At 35.0% G+C, this 24801-nt stretch overlaps 1 long non-coding RNA gene across 1 annotated transcript; it reads left to right on the forward strand.

The window, feature by feature from the left end:
• The first annotated feature begins 429 nt into the window (after nucleotides 1-429).
• LOC120356979 lies at nucleotides 430-22544 on the forward strand. Its single transcript, XR_005574184.1, has 2 exons — nucleotides 430-1417; nucleotides 3579-22544. It is a non-coding gene; the product is annotated as an uncharacterized LOC120356979 (long non-coding RNA).
• The last annotated feature ends 2257 nt before the right edge of the window (nucleotides 22545-24801 follow it).

Below are 24801 nucleotides of genomic sequence, written 5' to 3' on the forward strand. Positions count from 1 at the left end.
ACAATTAAATAATTGATGAATTAATTGAATGTTTAGTTAATCGTATCTGATTAAGAAACACAGTTTATCAACAAATTTTTTACTCGGTGTATACATGAATGAAAAGTCACGTGAATCTCCTCCCTTTTCAAGCTAGAGAACCTCTTTAACGCGATTTGCGTCCACCGAGATAGATCGCTTCGGCATTTCCGCCGAAGGGGGAATAGTCAATTCAAAAGCTGCGAAAAAATTCCATTATGGTGAATATACGCGAGTCTCGGACCATTCGATATTACACGTGCTTGTTGGTGGATGTCCCGTCGATCTTTTTATCGGCGCGGAAGCGCCCCGTTTCTCCGAACGCTGAGAAGAGCATTCGCGGAGAAAAATCGGAAAAATCCACGAGTACTCCACGCCCCTTACGTACGCTCGCCGATCGCGCGCGTATATACGCACGTTACTCCAATTCCCGATGCGAATCGGAGCGCGGAGACCGGTCAAAGGCGCGTCGTCGCGCCCGGGGTCGCCGTCGACCGCTAGGAGCGCGCCGGTCGCGAGCGCGCACCTCGGCCGCGTCTCGACGCTCAGTCTGCCGCAGTCAGCAGCACGGGAAGGTTGTGTCGCTGTCGCGTCGCGTCGCGTGGACCTCTCGCTCTCTCTCGTTCTCTCTCTCTCTCTCTCTCTCGCTCGCCGCTTCCCTCTCTCGCTCTTCCTTCACAGTTTGACCGAGAGATCGCAAGATCGCACGAGCTAGATCCCTCTCGTCTGGATTCGTTCGGCCGCGTGTATCAGTGCTCGCGAGCGAGAGATCGCCCTCGTGGGAACGCATTCCTACACGGCGTACTGTATCCTGTTTCGCGCGCGTTGCTCTATACGTCATTGTCACGCGCGCGCTCGCTCGCTCGTGACACGGGGATCCTGCGGCGTGCACGTCCCGCGCGCGCGCGCGCGCGTTTCTCCCGCTCGTCCGTGGTGCGACCTTCTGCGAGCGTTGTCCTTCGATTGTGTCGCGACGAGACGCGCGCTCGGCCATCGCAACTTGTGTGTGTGTGCTTCTTTTCTCAGTGCGCGGGATAATGTGACGCCGTGCGCCACGTTTTCGAACGACGCGGGCCGGGACGCGCGCTCCTTTCGAGGAGTCCGAGAGTTCGGTTAGTGTCGAGGTTGTGGCGAGGCTGAGGATCCCTCTCTCTCTCTCTCTCTCTCTCTTTCTCTCTATCTCTCTCGTAGTACATACGGCGCGGTGGTATCGCGCGGCCGTGCGTGCGGCGTCCTTTGTGGTCAGCGCGGGGAGATAAGGGGGCCTCTCGACGGGAGTATAAAGCGTAGAGGAGAGGGGAAGCGGAAGGTGTCGGAGAGGACGGCGTGAAGTCGTCGCCGCCGCTTCGATTAACGGATACGAGCACGGGGGCCTGCCAGCGGGACGGCGACGGGAAGGGTGAGTCAACCGATCTTCTTTTTCTTCCTCTCTATGAGTTTTATCCGCTCGTCTCGCAGCCGTTCCGTTCACGTATTACTAGTGAAGGCAAGCGCGCGCGCGAGCGAGCGAGCGAGCGAGCACGCTCGGATGCACGAGAGTGCCGATCGTCGAGCCTACTCACAATCAGCTTACCTCTGCCACACACATATTCGCATCCGTGGCACACGAGGCGGTGCACGCTGCGATCGGCCACGCGCTCGTTTCGTTCGGGTAACGCGGGTCTCAGGGACCGGAATGGAATCTCGTCCGGAGCGCCGGCGGTGCCTGGCGAACCTCACGGGATCTCGCTGTTGTCTTCGACTCTTCCGACGGCGCGGCGAGCCGAGAGAGCGCTCCGCTGTTCCGTCGACCGGTACCGCCTAGAGAGACTCTCTCTTTAAAGCCTTGTGTCTATGCGAAACTAGGAATCGGTTCGAGATCTCGAATGCGGGCAGAATGGACCAATCGTATTAGTCAGTTGACGAAATTATACAAATGCGATTGGCCATTCTCTCTCTCTCTCTTTCTCTCTGTCCAAAATTTCGAATCAAATTCTAGCACCGTGGACGACGTGGACACAAGGCTTCAATAAACCTATTGCACAATGAAAAGCACAGGTAATAGGAGCAGGGAATAACAACGGGCAATAGATTTCAACCAACCAGAAATCGCGGAAAATATCTGCAAATCAATCAGAAGTTGTGAAATTTATTGTCTGTGCTTTGCATCATGCGATAGGCTTAAAGTCTGATTTATAGAGGCCATAAGAAATTAGCCAAACACAATCGATTATTCTTCTATAAATCGACTATGATAGGCTAATTTCTTACGGTTACGGCCTTCATAAACCTGACCTTTAAGAGTCACGAAATAACGTCGAGATTAGGCCGGACTCCATTTTTCAGCAGAAACCGGAAATAGTCATGGCTAATGAATAAACTGCAAGCATCATCACAGTGATAAAAAGACATGTTCAACATGACATATTACGGACACGTGTTGTGCATCTAAATACAATTGTGAGAAAAAAAGTTATCCCAGCAAACACCAAGTTACAATTAAATATTTCCTTCTTAACAAGTGTATTATATAATAATTATATTGTTGAGTGGGAAATTATAACTAACGGTTATATAACTGTAACTTGGTGTTTGTCAGGATATTATTAACATCTTAGTCGACACAATTTAACTGCTGTATAATTTGGAGAAAAAATACTTCATATAAGAAATATTTCTTGATATTTATATCATAATTATTTGTGTCTATTGCTCTTTTTTAAGTGATGTAAATGTGAAAATGCTACCATTTACATATAAACGTTATTTAAAAAAGTAGTTAATTATAATAAGATGATAAAAATATTATGCCATCATCGTTACTGTTGAAAAAGGGCGAAATTATAATATAACTACAACATTGCTACGGTGCAAACTTTCACGTTATATAAAATGTGATACTAAAACTTATAACTTTGATATTATGTGCGTCATTATCATAGGAAATTTAGTCGTTAAATTTTAAAACGGTATTTAAATGTATAATTATAATATTTAAATGGTAGCTTATAGTCTCTGATTTATCGAATCTGGTGCTAATTTCATTTCGACCCGAATGGGTCCTTTCCCATGATATTAACGTATACCGTGAACGTATAACTGTGTCGACTGCAATATTTCAGAATTACTTTCTAAAATCTCTGGTTATTGTTCTGCGCCAGATTGCAACAATTTTGTTTTTTTGTGCTTTAGAAATTAAATTTCACGCCTTAGCTATTTCCAGTTGTCTTTTTTTTTTGCTAAAAAATGTCGGCACCAATCAAAATGGAATCGTTCTTTCGCGACTCTAATTAGAGGGTCTCTAACATCGTCTTGTTGTCCAGAACCTCGCAATCTCATCGTTCGAGATCAGGTGCGACCGCGTCCATAGAGCTTTCGTACAAGAATATCCGCAAGACGTTACATAGTTATACTTACGTTACGGATCGCTCTGTACGTTAGCCCAACTTTGTTTACAAGCATGGACTTAAGTTTATGGTTTATACTTGCGTTACAGATCGCTCTGTGCATCGGCCCAAGTTTATTTATAAGTACGGGCTTAAGTTTATAGTTTATACGTAATGTAACGTAACGTCTTACAGATGTTCTTGTGTGGAAGCTCGTACTTTCTGGCATCTGTCCCGAAACCTCGAATCGCGCGGGAAAGAACGGAACGTGAGACGATAGGTGTCTAAGATCCGGGACCACCACTGAATGAAGAAAACCGGGAACAGCACGTCGCGATATGTCGCATTGGGTTAGTTTTATGACATGACGCTACAGTGGTCGAGTTACGATCCAAATAACAAAAAAAATGTCTTTGTTGCATTTATTGCAAAAATACTCAATTGCGACAAATGTTAAATGTTTTGAATACATTGACATTATGTACAATAACTTTGTAGTGACATTAATTGATTCATAATCTCTTCAAATTAGATAATATTTTGTTTTGTATAGTTTATATATTTAGTGTTTAGATAATATTTTAGTAATTTGTAAAGTTTTCAGTTAATTATTAAAAATTTCTATTCCAACTTCATGTTTAAAACATGTTTAACAAGAATTGTCGTGCAAAGTAGTAATATGCTAGAGCAAAACGTTTTTATTTATTCAAATTTGTGTATGCGACATAAATTAAAATTCAAAAACCTAAAGTACTTTCAAATTTAAGAAAAATGAATTGATTATATTTGTTTTTCGAACTTTGGTCAGCTTCTTTCAAAATTTTGATTACTGTGAGACATTTCCAGTGATGTGAGGAACATTATCGAAAATTTATTACTGCACATAAAACAATAATACTACTACATATTATAAAATGTTGCATAAAAAATGAATAAAAGCAGGCTCCTATAATAAATATAGTTCACTTCATAAATGCAGTTCACTTCATTCGAAGTCACGTCTCATAAAATTTTCATACACAATTGACTCGAGTGGTAGGCATCAATAGTCGCATTTGGTTCATTTTTATAACGTCACATTCGTCGCACCGTTTTTCGCTTCGTCCTTCCCGGTGCTTTTTATTTTGCATCTCCGCCGTTGAAACGACTTTTGCGATTTAATGATAGCAGAATGCGCGAGCACATTGGACGCGTGTTAATGTAACGACAACAAATATTTCAGATGCGTTTAATGTTGGATGAGAATACGATCGTCCGATATGTGAATATCAAACGATCGCGTCTGCGTATAATTATGCCGGTGTATCTAAATTATGTAGTTCGAATCTTGAACATTTTGCTCGATTGGGAATATCACAATTGTACCATCAAATATATTATGCGTGGTGCATTTCGATATAGCAGCTGTATCATTGAATAACAATGGCGTTGATACTCGTATATGGTGGATATGGTCTCGTATGATTTTACGAGAAACGAAATAGATTACAGATTAGAGAACAGAAATAATCTTGATCTTTTAAATATAACGTCAACATTTGACACTGGCATGCATCTTTCAGCGTTCGCCGTCTGCACAATCTTCGGTTAACCAAAAAGTTAATTATAATTTAAAAATTCACGGTATAAAAGCTTTATCGGTCATAGCTAGATCTTAGTGTTGATATTTATTGCATGATTTATTGTGGAATACACCTTTTCAAGTTCATGAAACTCAGTTCTAAGTTGAAGTTCTCTATTTAATATGATTAAAAATCTATCTTTACAATACAGTGTGAAACCTTATTCCTACAAACCTGGGTATATCAAGTGCGACTTTTCCGCCTATTTTTAGTGTGAATCAAGAAATCTTTAAAAATTTCTGAACATACTTTCAATTTTTTTAGAACATATGTCTGTGCTTCGTTTTAGAAAAAATGTAGTATAATTTAATTGTTTTTGGAAATTTCGAAAAACTATCATGGATATTATATATATAAGAAATAGATCGGACACGAAATATCCATGTTTGTTGAGTAAAGTTTAAATAATATTACGTATTCTTTTATAAGCTATGGCTTAATAAACTGAAGTTTGCACATAAAAAAAATATCCATTCTATTACTAAGAAAAGCGTTTACTCAATTTACTTTTTTTCTTCTGGTATCTTTAACAATGAATATTTTCTTAATAATTATCTTCTCTAAAATATACTTATTATAAGTAACTTATGAAATATTTGAATTAAGTAAAATTCAATTCAAATATATATATATTTTCCAGTGTTTACACAGAAGTTTAAGTAAACTACGTGTTTCAAGTATATGATAAATGTATTTCAGATTAAGTTAAGAAAACATTTTTTGTAAAGATAATCATCACTTGAAAGAAGAAAACTAAAAGTTTAGTAATCGTTTTTCTTAGCAGGAGAAATGACATTTTTCTGCCTGTATGTGTATATAACACATAATTTCTACTTTAATTAATTTAATTGTAAACTTAAAAGAGAGCATAATTAATTAACTTTTTGATTAAATTAATTATAAATTGAAAGTTAATTAATTACCATATTGTGAAGATGAGCTTTAGAGCCATAGCATAAACGTAGTTGAAGTAGTTGTAAAGTATTGCAAAGTGCAGTGTTACATGTCCATTTCTATCAATATAAATTAACTTTACTTTAGGTTTTTCATATACTTATATTCTTTTTCACTAATGTAAATTATCTTTGATCGCAGTTTAATTTACTCTTTATCCTTTTCCAATTCTTAAAACTAGAAAAAGATAAAAAGTTTAAGTTAATCTGCATTGGTGGAAATGGACATTAGAATTAGAAAACGATAAAAAGGAAATAAAACCAAGGTAAAAGCTAATCTACATTGATAGAAATGGACATACAATTGCCCCTTACACAGCTATAGTAAGAATAGACCGAGTGAGTTTAACATCTCAGATAGTAAAGAGCAGGTAGGAAAAAAAAACAGATAGTGGTGTATCTCTCTTTCTCTTTCTGATTCAAGCAATTGTTTCTTCTCCCTTTTCCTGTTAACGGCTTAGTCTTATGTCTCTTTCTACATAATCTTTAGATGTAGCACTTTACTCTCGGTTTATTTTTTCTGTGGTGCCTTACAATCATTTGGGTCATGGCTCACAAAAAATTGAAGTGGTACCGAGACGTAAACAGTTAAGAAATCAACAGTTTGGATTTGTTACTGCCTACGTTGTGCCCTAAGTTTTTTTATTGTGATTGATCGACTATACACCAGAATTGCCAGGAATTTAGAGATTTTTCTCCCAATTTGGATTTTGTTATTATTACGGGCAAGTATATGAAACGAGATAAAAATAATATAGATCTTTATTTTCCCCTCTTAAAAATTCCCCTAAATTTTTAACTTCACAAAAAAATCTCCTGTGATAATAGAATCTAACCCTTGAAGAAAAGAATTGATAAAGTCAATATTTTGTACTCAGGCTTCTAAATATAAAAACAATATATAATATCAATAATAACAATATATAATACAATATCATTTATTGATACAAAAACTTATTTCAAACACACGTTTCGACTTTCGCATCGAGTCATCTTCAGTGTCACATCTATAGTTAAAATTTTAAAAAATAATCGCATCTAGTTAACAGTCTACCTGAATTAAATAATAGAATTTTTCCGTTGAGAGGTGATTGTATATTGAATAATGTTTTCGACTCACAGTAATTCTATCTTTTTAATTGATAAAATGGTTCAATAAACTACTTATTATATTAGTAACTGATGACTTATCATCAGTTCTATTTTGATACAGTAATATTTTGATATAGGAAAATAAAGATCTATATTAGTTTATTGAAATACTTTTTCTTGAGGGAAATTTGAGAAAAAATTCCCCTGACTCCGCTGGAGACTCTGAAACTTCTCTTTTCTGCGATCAATCGACACGCTTGAAAAACTTATCGCACGACAAATGTAATACCAGTCTTAAAGTCTGAAAGATTGCCGTAATAGTCGTAGTCGAAGGTTCTAAGTCAACACAAAGATCGACATAAATACGCATGTATGTCGATATTTATGCGTTGACTTACAACTTCCACTATTACGTCTTTCTGTTCAAATCCTTCGGTACTATTACAGTTTGTACGATAAATATTTCAACTGTGATTGGCTGTAGGAAGGTTTTCTAGAGACTCGAGAACTTCTCTATTCTGCAGTCAATCAACACACTTAAAAACTTTGTCGACAAATCGTACGACAAGTGTAATGCTAGCAGGTCTTAAACGTTATCAAACTTTTATGAATGTTTACGTTTGCAGAACACTCATTCAATTATGAAATCGCTCTGAGAAATAAAAAGCGACACCGATACTTTTATACTTTTGTTTGAATATATAATGCGCGATGAGAATAAGTTCGGAACGTAATCCGCCATGCAATCATCAATAAATTAGTTTATCGTCATTAAAGAGTTTTCATACGATTGTAATTACACTGTTTATTATTGACTTTAAAATGATAATATAAGTGCGACTATTTTGGGAGGTAAAAATTTGAAAATCCATAGACATATTATATTATAGAAAATACGATCTTTCCCTCTCGAAAAACACACGGCGTAAAGAGAAATTTCAGCCGCTCTTCGCGCTTTCGTTTTATTTGAAACGAACGTGCGAAAAATAACACGCTTCGAAAAGTTATTAGAACTCGCGATACTTAATATAAAAAGATGGGATCGGTAAAATAAATTTTCCTCGCGTAAAAAAGGCAAAACGCGCTCTCTTTCAATGTTTACTCTACATATATCAATCTTCCGCAAGTCACTGTTGTTCGGAGCAACAGTTTCGAAGGGAGATATCAATTCTTTTGCAGAAGCGATCAATCTATTGCAGCCGGCATGAAATAAGATATCAAACTCTTCGAGAGATCAGATAGGAATCCGTCTCGATGTTTTATTATCTATTTATATCGTGCGCGTTTGCTTTTTTGGAGATGTATAAATTTTTATTTGAAATACTGTAATTTTTCTTTCTACCTGGCTTTTTTTTTTATTTTTCGGATATCGTTACGTTACTACGATTATAAAATACGTATAATTGGCGAGAAGTTTACCGCGCGTTTTGTAAATAAATGTCGTTATTGCTCGCCGAGATGACAGGAGCTGCGAGCCAGTTTGCCAACATAATTGGTGCGCGTTTGTCGATTCCGAGTGTGCGTTATTATCAAGTTCGAGGGAACTTTCGCCCGGGGACGAGAGATCCGCTTTGCAATATTATAAACGCAGTTATTTGTACGAGCCCTTCCTTCCTTTCATTGAAAGTCGAGACAACCTAACCGTTCTATTAAAATGACAATTGAGCCGCTGAGTAGCGAGCAAGGGTCGACAATTTCGTAGAGCATTTAATTATGAGATCTCATCTTGCAATTTAGAAGATCCGCGCAGCGCGAGAAGAAAAGTCAATTTCTTCGGCAAAAGCGCTTTCGTTTGTTGAAGTACGTCAAAAATGTCTAGCGAATGGTACGTCACTGAAGCGAGAGTAGATATACTGATTAAATGTGTACACCAATCTCGAAATAAATTTCGTGATTAGACGACATTCTTGTAGTAATGCTCTAGTGACACGTGACATTGAGTTACAAGCGATAACTGTTTAAATTAAAATGTAAAATGTAAAAAATATGTTGAAATTTGACAAAAAGTTAGCGAATATTATCTTAATAAACATTAAATATAATTTTGGTCACAATTATAAGGCACCTTACATTTTTTTAATACTTTTAACTGGAAGGACATAAGCAGAAATTCAAATGTGAATTATCCTTTATTTCAAGGACCTTTTAAACTTATGTATAATGCCAGTAATTAATTTGAAATAATACAGATAAAAAGTTTCAGATAAATTAAAAGTGTCTTGTAATTTTGGCCAAGGCTGTATGTCTCATAAAACAATGAGCTTTTAACCTTGTATACTACAAGAAAAACTTGAAATTATGTATAGAAATCCTAATAAATAACGGATACTCGTTATATTCAAGGAAATTAATCAAATGTTAAACAAATGAATTAACACTAACACTTATACAAGAGATAATAATTAAAAAGGTGATAATTATAATAATAATTCTAAACAAAGAAGAGTATGAGTCATTTCGTAATGCCTTACATTAAAAGTACTACTGATGAAACAGTAAAAAAACTTGAATTGTATTACTGTAGAATTGTATTACTGTAGAATATCGCGGATATAATAACTTGATTGTACGTGTATACAAAGTCAATTTCGTCAGCAAAGCGCCTTTGTTTGTCGAAATACATTCAAATAACTAACAAAGTACGTCACTAAAGCGAGATAGATAGATACTGATTAAATGTCTACACCAATTTCTTCGAAATAAGCTTTGTGATTAGACGGCATTCTCGTAGTAACGCTCTAATGATATTGAGTTACAAGCGATAACTTTTTAAATTATAAAATGTGAAAAAATAAAAATGTTGAAAAAAATTGGACAAAAAAGTTAGCGGATATTATTTTAATGGACATTAAACACGTCTCATCAAACAATGACCGCCGCGTGTCCTGATAGATTTTGAAACCTCAGCACAATGATGATGATTTATTCCTCGGGCGGCATTGAACGAACGGATCTGAAACGCTCATTTCCGTTTCAATAACGCTTCAACGGATGTATGCCATTTCAGTGCCTGAAAATTTGAAATTGCAGTGATATTTTTATATGGAACGATCGTATCCTGAGCGGAAATATATGAGGCTTTTTTGTTTATCGATTTCACGTGGCTAGGAAAAGCTATGCTATATTAACAAGACTATACTCAGTTCGATATTTACATTGTGTTTTTTTTTTCACAGTTAAACGCTTTTTTTCAGAATTGAATGCGGTTAACTAAACATACTCCTCTTGTTTTCGAGAACATATATTTTTGCGTGCGATCGAAGACAGCGGCATATAACAAACGAGTCGAAACTGATTCTTTTATACGTATTCTTCACGTTTATGATAATATTCAATGAAAAATATATCGCGTGCTCGATATGTCCGTTATTGTCTACCTGCCACATCATGGTATTCATTGAGTTATTTTGATATGTAACACGTTTATATTGTATTGTATGAAACATAATAGAGCGGGCATCGACCTATTTAGTTACCTATAGATAGATATTGGCACATTCGATCCATGGTTAGTCGTTTGGCCCATAAATCGACTACGTCACTGAACTCTTGAGCCCTCTCGCCGCATTCCTCTGCTCCCAACCGTTGCGACGGCGCCAGGAGACGCTCTCTGATAAAAGTTACTCATACCGTGTATGAATCATGCGAGGTATCGAGTCCACTACTCTCGTTGCCCTACCTCGAGAGACCTACCTGCGTGTTCTGCAATCGTACGTGTCATCGACCATAACAGGCCTCCCGTAGCGATACCGCGCCTATGTCGCGCCATTCCAAAAAAGTGTGTTAGGTGGAAAATAACCCAAGGTTTAGATATGACCTGAGTTTAAATATGACTATGTAACGTGCCATTGGTCACGGCGATATTTAGAAGTTTCTGTCGAAACCGTAACGGAATATCGGACGGACAATACGGTAGCAAAAAGGGAAATTGTGTTTCGCAAAAGGAATAGAATATCTACAACCGAGAAGGAAAAAGAAGCGCGCAAGCTAGAAATAGACGCAGCATAAAATAGGACAATAATTTATGTCCAAAGTTGGAATTCTCGAGAATAAAAAGGAGATTGACTAAATTTTTGTTATATTTACACTGTGTAAAAGAAACGATAGGAACAATAATCAATATGCACGAATAGATTATTATTTTCTGTTCTACTTAATGGACTTCAAATTCAAATTTAACATAGATACACGTTAAAGATAGCTAGATACCTGCTTTTAGCACGAAACATGGTCTCCCTTTTAGATAATAGCCTGGTTACTCCAACTATATAACACAGGCCAAAGGGATATTGTTAGATAATGCGTTTAACTTGTTATATGTAAGTAACAAAATTATTTTCCTCGTACTTTTTCCTTGTACTTTACTATTAGGGTTTAAACTGTAAAATGGCGTTGACTTTGAAAACGTATTGTTTCAGATTTATCGCGTAGAGAATACATATGTTAAAACTGATGAGATAGTCATTGTGCACACATACTATATGATGAGATAATTACGTATCAACTGTACACACTTAAAAAATTTGTATTAAATTTAACATATGTATCGTATGTTCTCTAAACGGTTCACTTCCAATTTTTGTGTTAATTTAACACAAGATAATTAAGTTTAAAGGCGAATAGTATGTAAAAAATTAACATAAAAGAATGTAACACTTTGACACAATTTGGAAATAAAGTGTAGAAACATATTCTTTCAGTAAAATTAACATTCATAATACGTTGATACGTATGTACATTTTATTCATTTATTTTAAAATTTATGTATTAAAACTATATTATTTTTACGTTTATTGTTTTTTTATTCAAAAATTATTCCAATATTGAGAAATATTGAATATAAATTTAACACAAAATATTCAAATAACAATATAATCACATTATGTTAAATTAACGCTTGAAATGTTAAAAATTCAGCACAAGTTTTAACAAAGACCAGTTTTAACATAAATACAAAATGTTTTCTACTGTGTATACCTATTTACTTTCACTTTGGTATGCGCGTATTTAATGTTTAACGCGTCCTTGATGCTTAATCCTTTGATATTTCGCTCACAATTCTGATCATAATCATTGCGTCACGTTGCTTCACATGGCGCCATTTTGCATTAAAATAGTATCGTCCTTCCGAGAAGGATCTGACTCATGGCGCGCATTGAAAAGTCGTTCATGATACCGAGAATGCTCACTCGCGATTTACACAATTTCACTGAATTGTGCGGCTGCGCGGCTGTGTGCTGCGGCACACATTATTGCCCAGCGGTGAAACGTTTCTTCGACGTCAGCGGGTTCCTGTCGCTCATTGTGACGTTATCTCCGACGGGATCGGAGACGGTGGTTTACGTTTATACTGATGCCGACTAAGACGACGACGATGACATTCCTTGTTGGAAAATGCAACGCGCAGAAATAGAAACGTCAGGCGGGCGCCGAACATTTTCGCGGAAATCCGGAACCCGTCGCTTTTTCCTCGAGTATCGAGCGTGCTAAAATCGGCCCAATTAGCGCGCCGTTCTTCCTTAGTAAAGCTCAAATGTGTGCCAAGATTACGGTTTAACCAGAGTTCTCGTCGATGGCACAGAACAGTAAACCTATAATTATGCACTAATAATACTTTGATATTCATTTCCAACAAATTATTAAACAGTTATGTATTAAAAATAAACATTTAAGAGGTTTATAACAAGCTAAAAGTTTGATGAATAAACAAATTAATACATTTGTAAATTTAAAATACAAATATCGTGAACGTCTCGATTTTACTAATTGTAAATTTTCCTCAGCACAAAAATCGTTAAAAATAACATAAAACGTCAAGAAATAAAAATAGTAAATAAATCAACTCTTTACTCGTCATCGACCTCTTATATGCTTATTTTTTGCATAAATAAGATCGAACTTGGATGTGTAAATACTTTTAAATTACATATTAAAACATAGTAATAAGAGAACTTGGACCGACATGTAAAAATATAATCAATTAAGTAGCCCCAACGGTCACAGCTAGATTTTAGTGATCTTTCTTATGTGATTTTATATGCATTTTCACGTTCATGAAAGAGCGCTGAATAAATTTTCGCCATCCGTCTCGGAAAGTCCGTGGAAGGTTCAAGCCTTGACTGAGGTGTTACTTTTCGTAACAAATTCTTTTCAGTTTTTTTAGGGGAAAGTCCTTATTGCCACATTAGATGCTTGTTAGCATCGTTTTTTATTATCAAATTGACTTTCAATTTAATTCTTAAACGGATACGTGATTTTTTATGACGTAAATGGTCGCGTAGGAGTCAGTTTGACTCAGACTTTAATTTATTTATATTTTATGCAGAAACAATTTTCTTAAAAATCTATATTTTTAAAATTAAAATATTTCTTTACATAGTATTTTGACAAATAAGTTTATAGCTTTCAAGTTAATAAATACAGGCACTACAAATAATTATATAAAATTGAATTATTATTACACTTAGTCTTTACTCAAGTTAAAGTATAAACATACAAAAAAAATTAGTATTAGTAGTATTACTTAAATAATGTGATTATTTAAAGCCAGTCATAATTCGGAAAGAGACGTAAGAGTATATTTTATTAATACGCGTTTGTCTCTTGGTACATTAATTTTTTAAATCATTATTACAAAAATATCTGAAAATATTAATAAACATTTTTATTGTTAAAAAATAATTGAATATAACAATTGTTGAAAATAAAAATTATTAATGTACAAAACAAAATATGTTTATATCGAAAAAAATAAATGTAAAGTAAAAATAAACTAAAAAAAATCTGAAAACTAAAAATAAACTTTCAAGCAGTAATGCACCGAATTGCACAGAAAGTTACGCACGCGGTCGTCTGGGAGTCAAATTGACACAGGGGATAAGAGAACTGTTTGTATCTAAAATATTCGTGCATTATTGATGCTACTCGACTGAAGTTAAAACTAAGGTGTAGAAAGAAGATACTGAGAGCGGTAAAGTCACAAACAAGAGCGAAGCGAAGAAACATTCATTTATTCGTGCCTCTGTATCAGTTCAATCCCCAAGTGTCCGTTTAAGAATTAATAACATGATATTGTTATCTTTTGTTTAACTTAGAACTGTATTTTAAGACCGAAAATTTATTTAGCGCACAGTTTCATGAACTTGAAAATGTTTATAACATCACGAGAAATACTATCGCTAAAATATAACCGGATTGTTAAAGCTTGTCGATTGTTTATAATTATGTAATATTATTTATATGTGTTATTAAACAAATTATATCAATACATAATATTGCATTAATAATTTGCAAGTAACGTTTGTAGAAATTTCAAGTGAATGTTTACTAAACAGAAATTTCTACAATATTTGTGTAAAACTCATTTAAAATAACATTTTATTTTACATGATGCAGTTAATAGTCAGTTAGCAAAATGAATAAGAAATATACGGAAAGTACTCCCCTTCGTATTGTGTTTTTAGACAAGCTTTACGGGGTTCGCCGAGACTATTTACGGTGCGAGTCAGCGCGAGTTTAGCACAATTCAGCGTAATTTAAAAGTAACGTTTTTAAAAAGTGCTGTGTTGGCCATGAGAACATTTTATCTTTTAAAGAATGGCGATGGTTAGGCACGTAATGTCTAGGATAGAAATGGACGTAAGTTTAAGATCAGCAGAAAAAATGCGTAAATTGTTTTCGGTTTTATAAGTTGCTCGAAAATAATTCTAATTTTATGTTATTCTATGCTAAATATTTAATGAAATGGAAGCTTTTCGCAGAAATGTACAACATTTTAATTCATCTCCGTAATGGATAAAATTATAGCAAATTGTCGCAAAGTGATTATATTGGTTCAGATATTAAAAGCAAATGATTTGCTTTGAAATCAAAGGATCTAGTTTGTCTTGATACTTAATAAAATATATCTGTGTAGGGCATAGATTGATCCGACTATGTTAATGGTAGATAAAACAAGAACAGTTTTGTGCCATAAATAGCTACGTGTAACGTTGACAGACAGCGCTACATTATGTACATTCCATAAAGGGCACTTACCTTGATTAAGTCTCTAGGCTTATTATGCACCGCCGGTATAAACGCAGATGGGAGAGATGCATCGGATATTGCCGTAACCGAGCGGACATGAAAGGGTCACGTGAAACGTTTTAGTGATATTTTCCGACCGCGAGATCGATCCTTTTCAAAATATTAATTACTTCAACGCGTACACATATCTCTATTCGTGCAATTTTACGGGCTTCTTCCTGGCAATATACGCGAAATGTACGTTCGATTCGAACGTACGCAGCTTGTTTGCTGCCCTCGCGGTACACACATTACATCGTATACGTGCGTGTTTTCACTTCTGTTGGCGGGAAAGTGCACACTGTAATCTGATTTAAAGTCCACTTCGAGTGTGGCACCGTTGACTGTGGCCTTAGGATATAGAAGCGGCACGCAATGGAGATCTACGTGACCGATAATGGCCGGGGCACGCGGGGACTTTTTTTCCTCACCCTCTCTTTTCCTCTCTACGTAAGGGATGTTTTATTTCGTGCATAATGCTCTTTATACATTCGGATCATTAGGTGACGTTGCTTCGAGGACTTATCGAGCGTCATAACGAAGAGCGGCCGACCGTCGCAGTCGTCAATCAAAGCGATAAGGTGTTTTAGCCGGTGCTTATTTTAACTTCCTTGAATTTATCCCCGTGCAACTTTTCCGTCCCGCCGTTCTCTACAGCTTTATTTACCTTTTTCCGTCGCGTAAAAGAAATCTTGTGCATTTGCAAAGTCGGAGACAGTCGAGGCAAAACAGTCTCGGGCTTTCAAATCCGTAAGCGGTATATGGACAATACCGTCTCTTTATATTTTCCTCTTGTTATTCCTCTGTACGTATCAAATGTAAAAAAAAAAGAGGGAACCCTGCTCCTCCATTATTTGGTTCATTTGCTCAGTTTGTTTGCTTTCCTACTGTCTTTCTCTTCCTGTCTTTTCACTCGCGTATGAGGCGAGTCGTTTGGACTGAATGGACCGCGAAAGGAGCAGATTGAGTTGAAGCTTTCTAAATCCTCATCGATCGTTCGTAATGGACGAGACGACATAGCGGAATGACTATGAATTTTTAATACGATCACGTTGAAATCATTATGCCTTGTCAGCGCGATTTACAATCCCCGTCGTGTGCGCGTAATGTAAGACTTATGAGACCTTATCGTGCTTCGAATAATAATTCTTCTTATGTATAGAGAGCTACTTCAAATTCCTCGGACGTCGTCAAATAAGGGCGACGAGCTGCTGAACGCCGTAGGAAAAACATCGCGCCGGAAGTTAATTCGATTCTTACTTCTCCTTGTATTTGCAGCTTTAACAACAATATGAAATCTAACAAAACATTTGAAGACACTGCGGCACGTCTTAAATCTGTGATTCGATGTTTAGCAAATTCTCTTAACGCGCGCTTTCATCTTAATGCTTATAGAGAAAAAAACACTTTTGTGTTTTCCTTCTGCATTATGTCAAATTTTTGAAGATTCGGTGTTTTGATAAGTTTAAAGTCGGAAAATGCGTAATAACATTTTTGCAATCTTGAATCTTCAATCTTAGATAGAATTTGGTTTTACAGATTTATTTTTGAAAGCGTTATGAACTTTTACAAAAACCTGAACTTCTTGTATTTTCGCGGACTATTGGTTTTTATTACATTTAATCGCCAGAGAATTTTTAGAAATGTATGAGTTTTTTTTTCTTTTCTTTTTTTTTTGAAGAATTAGAACTTTATCAATTATATTAAAATTCTAAAAATAAAATTTTTCAAAGAAATGCTGTTTACTTAACTTTTTGATTCTCAAGCAGAAATAGTCGTTCTCACAAATGAATAATACAAAAATAATAATAATATTTTATTATTATTATTATAGTTTAAAATTTTTTTTGTTGCTTCAAATAAAAATAAATTTTTTTATAACATAAATTGTATTATATTTACGCATTGGTATGTTTATATACAATATTTTAATATAATTTTTAATATAAACAAACTATTACGGAAAATTTTTTGGGGTTAGCCGCTCGCCTCATTGGAGAAATGAGCATGACAATTGAAAGGTTAAATTACACGAATTTCCTGCATAACATTTTATCAATTCATTCAATGTTAAGAATGTAAAAGTTGTCAGTGAAATTCAATTTGGAAAAATTAACTAAAGCTGAATTGAGCCTATTAGATACCATTTTGTACAAGTTGGCTCGCACTTGTTCAACATTTTTTTTTGTGTTTACAATTCAATAGTCCTTTTGCGAACAATGTATCATCATTCTGAAGTTTTACAGGTTGTTCATGGGGGGAAAAACGTGTTTGAAATATTGGACCGCTCTATCGTGGCGGGATAACAAGGGTTTCTAGCGGCCACGCGACAAAGCTGGTAATTGTTGTTGGATTTAGTATAGCCATGATCTCCCCGAATGTGCGCGTTTATCACGGTGCACTTCGGCTCCCACGCCCCTCCGTTGTGTCGCAATAAAAACATTTAAGAATATACCCGCGGAAGATAACGCATTAAAAAAAATTATTTTTTTTCCATGTACGGATATTACAGCGAGATTATGTTATGTATAATTAATGGGTGTCTCGAGTCTCACGCTATTACCGTAATTACTTCGATTATCATAATCGTTATTGCGATTATATACTGCTACCGCGTGTTATTACATAAATACACTGAGGAAATTAACGTTTTTAATCATGCCGCGGTGTTGCTATATCAGTTTAATGAAATTTTTGCTCACCCATGAATAGTATATGTGAGTAAATACAATTTAATTCTCTCATCCGCTGAATCACTTTTACGTCCCGCTGAAACGTTTGCGAAAGTTTGTAATTATTTTTTATCTCGCCTTACACACATACACACGTACGCCAATTGCATGTGATTATATCGAAAGGGATAAAAGGTTTCAAGATATCATAACTTTCATTAATGTCAACAATGGGTCGTATGCACAAAGTGCTCTTTATATTATGCAACACGTTAAGTACATTTTAAACGCGATAGTATATCACGTTTAATGCTTCTTACGTATCTTCAAACAGATATTACGTGATGCATCGAACGCTCTAGTTCCAAGGAAATTGCTAAAGACGGCCTTCAGCTGTTCGTAAACTCTCCAAGTGCAAATGTGAGACTGTTAACACATCGTTATTGCATACGTTCATTAAGTAATGTTATTTTACGATGCGTACCGCGATGGGTAAACGTGGATCCTGACCAAGCAAACGGGAGCGAACGAATACTCACCACCGAAGCAAGTTGTTCACTCGTATTCGTTCGCGTTTGTTCGCTTAGCTTGGATCCAGCTTAACGGTGGCAGCTACATTTTACATTGGACGTAATCACTCGCCCAAGAGAAAAAAATGTTTTGTAATATTTCTTGAAAACATAAAAACACTGCAAAATTTTCTCTAAAAAGAAACTATTCAGTCTCAACACAGACGTCACATTTAATAAAAATGTACATTTGTATAATTAAAAATTTCGAATATACTATAGATCACATTTTTCTATAAAATCTATTTCCAGGACTACAAATGAAATAACAAAAACATCGTGTTTTTAATAGTTTTGTTCAATATGGTAGTTAAAATATGAACAAGCGCCATTTTGTATTGTGATATTTGTAATTAGAAGGCAAAAATATATAAGAAATGGATAGTTACTTTTTTTTTTCAAGTGTGTAGTTATCCGACGGTTTTTCAATTCAGTATAATTTCATCTTCGTTGGTTTATTTTAATAAAGTTTAAAAAAAATTCAGTTTCTAGTTATTTTATTTTCTTTATTTTAAATCTAACTCTACAATTCAAAAATCACACGCACTTGGACATTTTAATAATATAGAGATTTTATTCTTTATTTGATAATAGAGAATTTATTCAAAGAGGGCTTCGAACAAAAAAAAAAAATTCTAGAAAGGGGGTGATCCAAAAAAAGATTGAGAAACTGTTGTAGACTAATCGGACTAACGCGCCTGGAAGCACGATATTGTGTCGCTCGCAAAATAAACAGGATTTCCTTACGCATATCAATGTAGGTACCAGGAGTCCGTAAAGTTGCAGTTAACAAATCCGTTGCTTATTTATACGGTATGCCATCGTATTCTTAGTGCGCTTCGTGAGAGGTGAAGATTGATATAAACGAACAGGTCCAAGTGTTTAGTTAAGTCACGTACTTTTTATAGTGTCACAAATTTTAATACCGATGATATGCGCGTGTTATTTTTATAAAAGTTGTTTCGAAGCATTTGGCTCTTTTTCTTCTTTTTTTTTTTTTCATTTTTATCTACGCTTTTTACGTGTATTAACGTCATACGTTTTTAACATTATCAGCATTATTACACTGCGTTTAACCTATGTAAAAAAGAAAATTTATTATCTAATGGGTATTTTTATATTGTGCTGATTTTCTCCCAGGCATCGTATGACAATTAGTGATATATTCCTTTGTGTCCTTGTAACGTGACACTTTTCCACGGCGGCTACTGATCTTATGCAACATCCAGTTCTCTAATAAACAACAAGATTTAATTCCAGTCACCTTGTAAACGTAGGGAATTAGATACAAGCATGCCATTCTCGGCAATGAATATTTTTTAATTCAGAATCTTTTCTAGACTTGTAATTATATACGTTATCATTACATGTATCATGTTTGCTTGCGAAATTAAGTTCAATGCATTTCATTAATACCTCACAATAAATTTTATTAGCTGTTTTTACGTGTGCGCAAATAGTTATATCGACGAGGTAAAGAGTTCACAATTTTAAATAAAAATTTTAATTAGTTTTACAGATATGCATATTGTATAAAATAAATAAAAATTACAATCACAAATGAAGCTATCTGTTTATAATTTAATGATTATATCTTGATGTATGTCTGACACGAAATGAAAATAGGATTCCATAGAGCATGATTGATGATGATTAATGTAATCGAGCACGATTTGAGTCATAACAATATTTATCATCAAATATTGACAATTATATTCACAATAGCAAACGTGTTAATTCTATATGATTTCACTGGAAAATGCATTGTAATTCCCCATGAATATTTTTGTAGAAAAAAGATTTAAATTTTATAAAGGCTATTTTATAAGGACAAGGCTGTTTTATGTGCATTTTTTCAAAAAGAATGCAGGCGATTCATTTTAAATTTTGTATACGTAAAACATTTTATCTATAATTAGAATTTTTTGCAAGTAAAATTAATGAAAATTGTAGTAGTTGTAAATATTCGTGCCCGTGCGTGCATTGCTTTACGGCTTCCATAAAATGTGGTCACTCTGTGATCTGATCTCAGTGATTTCAGTAACAAAAAATGAATTGAAATGAAATAATTAATCTACAGATGTTTTGTTATAATTGGAACTAGCGGAACTAAAATATATTAATTTTTGTTTATTCTGATGTAAAACTGTTCGGATTTTGTAAATGCAATTTTCACGCATTTTAAAATTATTGAAAAAAATAGTTTATTTTTTTATAATCTCTTAGTTCTAATAATAATCAAATATTTATAGATTAATCTATAAATATTCATCTAAAAATAACTTTACTTCTAGCTCTTGAATCGATCATGCTCTCTTAAAGTATTTGTCTATTAAACTATAAATAAGTATATATATCTTACGGCACAATACGTGATTGAGTTCAGAATATATTTCATCAAATATTTATCTCTTTCATTGGCATGGGCTGCTTTTTTTCTGGACGAACAAATCCAGTAACTCCATTTATACCACTTCGATTCTACACTTTGAGCATAATTTGAATATCGGAAATACATCGGCCGTTAGTTCGACAGCTTCTAATAAAAAAAATGATTAAAATGTTGAGGGAAGTCCTAAGTAAGAAAGTTAGATTAAAGCCAAAGTTCAAGTGAGGCCGACTGGCCCTGAATGTTTGCCGAAGTCGAGTTCGAATCAACTTAAGTCCGTGGGTTGCATTTTTCATATAGGCATTAATCAACGTCGTACAAATCGACACTATTTTTTGGGAGGGAGGGAGGGGAGCGTATAATGAAATAGCTACCAACAATATGTTGGGGTATGCGGAAAAGCAGATTTGCGATAAGTTTGATCAATCAAAAATCGCCTATATATTGTGACTTAAAAAGAAAAACAATTTTGTTGATTTCTGAAGATATTAGAATGCATTACCGTAAAAGTATTATCGTAAACGCATACGTATGCATGAGTGTACCATGAAAAATCACATAAAATTATTATTCGTAATAACTTTATGTGATTGTCTGAAAACTTTAATAAATATATCAAATTGCTGTTGGTGGAATTGCTGACACCTAAATATTGCCGAGTTAACGTAGGTATTTTTAGCTAGCGCAGTTTGTTGTCCATGCAATGCCGTTGCAGCTATTGCAATAGCAGTTAACACAATGAAAAATTATTGAACCGTAGATTTTCCAATGTGCGTAATAACGAGAAGCACGTTGTTCATCCTGCGCGTAATGAAAAAATAGAACACACGCAATTTTTCAAAATAGAGCAAGAAGTACGTTTGCGTGTATCAAGCGTGTATGTAACGCGCAGTATACAATTTCGTCAATATTTGCTGTCATTCGCGAGATTATTCATTGCAGGCATATTTTTGTTGTTGGCGTATCAATAAAACCGTCGTATTTTGAATTCTCGTTCTCGAATCTTCGCGTTTCGATCGTTAAAAGTGTCAAGTGATCAGAAAGTTCCTGAGAAACGGTAGAGAGCTACCGGATAGAAAATATATTCCCCAAATTCGAATTCCCGCGGGGAATCGTACAATTGCGAGTGATTCGTTGTCACCCTCGTATTTCCTCTCAAGCTAGGCGGATCCCGATGAGAATTCGCGCAGATCACGACCAGTCTTGCATAAGTAGCTTCAAATAGAGCGTCTTCGGAGACTGAGTGAACTGGAGTGAACGTTACGGTAAAGGTAAATATATTTCTTTACAGTTTCCGGGACAAGGGTAGGATCGTGTAAGCGTCAATATTATTATAAGTTGATTAGCAATTTAATTTTCGTGATATTACATTTCTGGGTTCTTTGTAAAAGCTATTTTGAGTTTGACAAAAAAGCGGCGTGCGGTTTGGGGAATCTTGTAAAGGTTTATAAATTCAACTAGAAAATTATTAAAAACTACTTTTGACTGGTAAAGCCATTGTTCGTTATTTGAACGTGCATTGACCCTTTCCAATCATATTAGGATTTCGTTTGTATTGTAAATATATTTCTGTAAGAAAGAAGAAAAAAAATACTGTAAGTGCGCGTACGTAGTAGTTCGATTCACATAAAAAGATGTTTCTTGCCTGTCATGTGCTTTACCAGCTTAATATCAACGACGGCCGCGTGCTTTACGTCGTTTGTATGAATGCAGCTATGGCAATTCAGCTCGAGCGTAGGCATTTTCTTCTGACGGTGAAAAAACAGTGAGAGAAAACGTAAGAATGGAAAGCGTCAGCGGCTCACCGTTTATTCGCGTGTACGTGCATGCTGCACACTTCTTCCCAGATTGTTAAAACCAGATTGATGATTAAAGATTTAAGATTGCAAATTGGAGATTTACAATTCATTATTAGATAATTAAGACGCAATGTGAGATCAAGTTATTTGATCGATCATATTTTATTCTCCACGTACAGAAAAATGTTATTCTGTTAGGGAAAGCGATTATTGAATTTTTAATTTTTTTCTCTTTTAAATAACGATATCTTTACAAAAAATATTTTTTTTTAACAGTAATCTTAAAATATATTATTTACTTGAAACAAATAATATTTACTTAAAGTAAACTTCTGTGTACACACCGAAAAACATATATTTGAATTAAGTAAATATTAATTTTTTCAAATATTTTTTTAAGTTTATATATCCGCAAATTTATCATAAGTTCATCATAAGTATCAAATATATTCTATATCCTATAATTTATTACTTCAACCAAGAATATTAAGTCAAAATAAAAATTTGCATATTATTCTAATTTTGATACAATTTTTATAATTTTTATAATACGTGTTTTACTGAGGAGGAATCAATAGAGGATCAAAACGTTTGAATATTACTGTCAATTGATAGATTTTATCATTTGTACGCACAAACAATTGCGGTGAAACGGCAGAAAGGTCTTTATTTTTGTAATTTTTGATTGATTTATTTGAGCCAGAAATTTTTGGAATTTTATTAATTTTTATAATATTCTTGAAAGAGTATAAATTCTTTTTTTAAATATATAACAATGGATTTTTCTAAAATTTGTGATGAATATATTTCAAAACAGTATCAAGAAAATCTTTCCAAGGAGAAAAAAGTAAATTGAGTAAACATTTCTTAACAATAGAATTGATATTTTTTGTGTGCAATCTTCATTTTTTAATGTGTAATTTAATTTAAGAGATGACACACCACATCGCTATATAATTTATTGCGGAAATTCAATTGTACTGACCATTAATCAATACATAGATAAGATAAGGAATATACAAGAATATCCACGATTCTAAAATCATACCACATCAATAGATTCATTGTTTGCTAATTTGATAAACTGGATAAAGTGGGTTTAATTGAAATTCGGAGCACATGCATCACCAAATATATACAAAGGCTTACTTCTTCCTTCCCTCGAATCGCTATCGGTTTTGCATACATGTGAGTCATGCTCGCCTTGATTTTTAATATCCAGCAAATCGCTGGCGTTATAAAGCAGGCTTTATACCTACTTACGACGCATACACGTTAACGGTAAGGTACCATTAAAATCGAGGTCGCGTTTAATGCCACTCATGCGGTACCTCCGCGAACTTTTTTTTTCCATTTGTGATTGTGCAAAGAATGCGACTTTTCCTCCTTTCGGCACAAAGTACTCTCGGGTTTATGATATATTTTATTTTTAAGTACTTTTTCCTCCTTGAGAGAATGCCAAATTTATAAATAGAACAATTCACGTGAATTATAATGCACATGATGAGTTGCCGGGAGAATTGTGACGCGAAGTGTCACGATAAACATTTGACAACGCGTAGAATTGTATTAACGTGTGACTGTAATATAACACAGACCTCTCGCAGTCGTTCCATCCGCTTGAATTTCAAGATGATATTGCGTGCGACTTATAGGATAAGTAAGATCACACCTGTTTGGCCCTATTGTAGCCGAAATGTGCGAGTTGATGGGTTAAAAGGGTGCGTACGCCGCACCCTTCCGGCAATAAATTTTGTTTCTATCGTTATATCTCGGTTTTTTTACCAGTCGATTGACCGCAATTAAACGTGAAGTAGTTCTCTCGTCATTATTTTGTATAATACCAAACGCTCGCTCAGTTTTTTCTCAAAGCTGCAACGCTCATCAATATCTGTATGAATTGGAAAGAAGTCGGCACGAAGTTCACGTTTTAATTATTAAGTCAATTATTATTTTCCGGTCTAGCACGCCATCGTCGCACCAATATTTTTTCCGTTTTGTCGAGGAGGCGCGGCCAGTGAACCGGAAGCGGGAAACTTGCGCCGGGATCGGAAGAACGGACGCGCCGTGCTATCGAAACACGCTCGCTTCCTCTTTTTATTACTGGCTCGAAAACTCTTCGGTACTTAGATTTATTCGATCTGGCTTATCGAATGGGGAGGGAGACGAGGAGGGGCAGGGATTGAGAATTCATTTCATTACCATACATACGATATTTTTGTTTTTGTTATTTCTTTCTTCCCGTTACGACTCAG

Source organism: Solenopsis invicta, chromosome 2, assembly GCF_016802725.1.
Source record: "Solenopsis invicta isolate M01_SB chromosome 2, UNIL_Sinv_3.0, whole genome shotgun sequence".
Lineage (NCBI taxonomy): Eukaryota > Metazoa > Arthropoda > Insecta > Hymenoptera > Formicidae > Solenopsis > Solenopsis invicta.